Here is a 3,676-nt window from a genome sequence, read left to right on the forward strand (position 1 = left end):
CCTGCCTATGCAGGGGGTCAGACTCGATGATCTCAAGCAAATCCCGGGACGTCTCAAGCAAATCCCGGGACGTCTCTCAAGCAAATCCCGGGACGTCATTCTCCCCCTGTACTCGGCCTTAGTGAGGCCGCAGCTGGAGTACTGTGTCCAGTTTTGGGCTCCACAATTCAAAAAGGATGTGGAGAAGCTTGAGAGAGTCCAGAGAAGAGCCACGCGCATGATCAGAGGTCAGGGAAGCAGACCCTACGATGACAGGCTGAGAGCCCTGGGGCTCTTTAGCCTGGAAAAGCGCAGGCTCAGGGGTGATCTGATGGCCACCTACAAGTTTATCAGGGGTGACCACCAGCATCTGGGGGAACGTTTGTTCACCAGAGTGCCCCAAGGGATGACGAGGTCGAATGGTCACAAACTACTTCAAGATCATTTCAGGCTGGGCATAAGGAAGAATTTCTTTACTGTCCGAGCCCCCAAGGTCTGGAACAGCCTGCCACCGGAGGTGGTTCAAGCGCCTTCATTGAACACCTTCAAGATGAAACTGGATGCTTATCTTGCTGGGATCCTATGACCCCAGCTGACTTCCTGCCCTTTGGGCGGGGGGCTGGACTCGATGATCTTCCGAGGTCCCTTCCAGCCCTGATGTCTATGAAATCTATGAAAATCATGGGAAAAAGTGGTCACGCTAGGGAGTAGGATTGGATCCAAGCAGACCTGGACAAGCTGGAAAGGTGGGTGGAGCGGAAGCAGATGCATAAGTTCAATGAGGATAAATGCAGAGTGCTTTGTCTGGGAAGAAGTAACCGGTGACATTAATATAGGTTAGGAGGCGATGTCCTGGCCAGCACGGTGGCTGAAAGGGACCTCTGGTTATGGTTGATCACAGGATGAACACGAGCCGCCAGTGCGACGCTGTAGTCAACAGAGCTAATAGCACACTGGGATGTATTCGCTGATGCTTTGCGAGCAGGGCTAAGGAAGTGATATAACTTCTTTACTCAGCACTGGTGAGACCCCAGCTGGAGGACTGTGTCCAGTTCTGGGCGCCGCACTTCAAAAAAAGACGTGGAGAATCTTTCAAGGGTCCAGAAAAGAGCCACAAGAATGATTAATGTCCTGGGGGACAAACCTGATGAGGAAAGACTAAGGGGTCTGGGACTGCTCAGCCTGGGGAAGAGAAGACTGAGGGGAGACTTGGTGACTGTGTATAAGTATGTCAGGGGTGATTATTGGGAACTGGGAGGAAAACTGTTCACTAGGGCGCCCAGAGGAGGACAAGGAGCAATGGCCATAAACTGTTATAGGATGGTTTCAGGTTGGTTGTAAGGAAGAACTTCTTTATGGTAAGGGGGACCAGAGTCTGAACTAGACTTCCCATGGAGGTGGTGCAGTCCCCAACATTGGAAGTCTTCAAGAAGAGACTGGACAGACCCCTTGCTGGGATCATTTGATCTCGGCAGTATTCCTGCCCAGAGCAGGGAGGTTGGACTCCATGATCTTTGGAGGTCCCTTCCAGCCCTTCATTTCTGTGATTCTTTGCATTCTGCCCATCCGGGAGTGTTTTAGCTGCTAGGACCCTAGGAGAAGTGTTTTTTATCAGAGTCCCAAGGCATGTTATGTTTCTTGCCTTTGAACATGGATCCTGGAGGAGGGGATAAAAACAGGATTTTTAAACTGTAAGAGTTTGGACTTGTGGCGGTCTGGCATTTGCCAAGTTGCTGTTCCAGCTGCTTTCTCTATGGTGTCCGGTAAATATTTTGAGACGGGGATGTACGTCTCTTGAAACCGGACAGAGGTTAACTTTCTGGGTAAGCCTGGCTGGTTCGTCCTGGTCGCTAATGAAGGAAAGGAATACCATAAAGTAGAGTTTGGAGTTTAAAGAAGCTTTCTAGCCAGATTCCCTCCTTGGGAATCCATATCAGTCAGATACTTGATGCTCTTCTGAAGAGCAGTAGTATTTCCTCCTCTGTATTGAATATTTCTTGGTCCACTAAATAGATTTCACAAATTAAGGTTTATAGGACAGAAGGAACATTTCCCAAGGGCATGTTCCAAGTGACTCCCTTGTGTTACACCTAAAAACTGGTTAATGCCGATTTTCCTTGAAATGGGGCTTTCCATTGTTTTGATTCTAGATTTAGAAATAAGATTCATGTGTATTTAAAAAAAAAAAAAAAAAAAGAAATAAAGAAAGCATGACATGGGCCATTGTGGGAAAGCGTCTTACATCTATCACAAGAGGTGTATATTTTCTCAATTAAAGTATATTTAAGTATGCTAGTATAATAGTAAAATATATTTAACTATATTAAATATACTTTAATATACAGTATAGTTCCTTAACTGAAGTGGAGTGATTTTCTTTTTTTCTTTAAGAGTCCAGGAATTTTAAGTACAGGTAATGAAGAAGAAAATATAAAAACTGGCCTTGCTTAAATAAGTCCAGGGGAAAAAAAAAAATAGCCTGCGTTTCTAAACGGTTATGAATAAGATGACAAAACCATAATATTTCTGGCTTGGTTTAACCAGCCACTGAAAACTCAGCAAAATTAAGTTGGAAGTGTTGAGGCTGAACAAACCTGCAATTTGAAAACAAAATTAGTGAAGAACTTTGAAAATTGGCTAAAAGAGATCCAGGGTGTTACTACAACCTTGTATAATAAATCTCCTCTCAACAAAAATTGCCAAAAAAGAATTTATTTAGACAAAAAATACCGTATTTTCCTTACCGTTGAATGTGTTTTATGTATTTACTGCCTACAGTTTGCCACTTCTTCAGAATTCAGTGCTTTGTAGGACCAGCAACATTAACACGTTCTTCCCTTAGACCCACGGCATTCAGAGATTTCATAGGGTGTAGGTTGCAGATGTAGGGTGTATGTAGAGATTTCATAGACATTAGGGAAGGGACCTTGGAAGATCGTCGGGTCCAGCCCCCTGCCCCAGGGGCAGGAAGTCAGCAGGGTCAAAAGATCCCAGCAAGATAGGCATCCAGCTGTTTCTGAAGAGTCCAGAGTAGGTGCTTGCACCACCTCTGGGGGAGTCTATTCCAGGCCTTGGGGGCTCGGACAGTAAAGAAGTTCTTCCTTATGTCCAGCTTGAAACGGTCTTCCAGCAGTTTGTGACCTTTGGACCTTGGTATTCCTTGGGGTGCCTTGCTGACCAGGCGTTCCCCCCCCCAGTTCCTGATGCACTCGCCTGGTAAACTTATAGGCTGCCACCAAGTCACCCCTGAGCGTGCACTTCTCCAGGCTGAAGAGTCCCATGGCTCTCAGCCTCTCTTCATAAGGCCTGTTCTGCTGCCCTCTGATCATGCACGTGGCTCTTTGGACTCTTTGAAGCTTCTCCACATCCTTTCTGAATTGTGGAGCCCAGAATTGGATGCAGTACTCCAGCTGCGGCCTCACCAAGGCCGAGTACAGCGGGAGGATGCCATCCTGGGTCTTGCTCGAGATGCACTGGTAGATGCAAGCCAAAATTTTATTTGCTTTCCCAGCTGCGGTATCACATTGGTGGTTCATGTTCATCTTGTGATCATTCATGACCCCCAAGTCTCTTTTGGCTGTGGTGCTAGCAAGTGGTAGCATTGCCAAGCCTTTAAGTGCGATACAAGTTGTTTTTCCCTAGGTGGAGCACCGTGAAATCCCTAAAAAAGCATGACATGGAAGCATTACCAGAAGGA

At 46.4% G+C, this 3,676-nt stretch overlaps 1 protein-coding gene across 1 annotated transcript in view; it reads left to right on the forward strand.

Annotated features, from left to right (window-relative positions):
* ATRN (attractin) overlaps window positions 1-3,676 on the forward strand; it is a 179,528-nt gene that overhangs the window by 99,724 nt on the left and 76,128 nt on the right. The gene's annotated exons all lie outside the window — the stretch shown is intronic.

Source organism: Alligator sinensis, unplaced genomic scaffold (assembly GCF_000455745.1).
Source record: "Alligator sinensis unplaced genomic scaffold, ASM45574v1 scaffold12_1, whole genome shotgun sequence".
Taxonomy (NCBI): domain Eukaryota; kingdom Metazoa; phylum Chordata; order Crocodylia; family Alligatoridae; genus Alligator; species Alligator sinensis.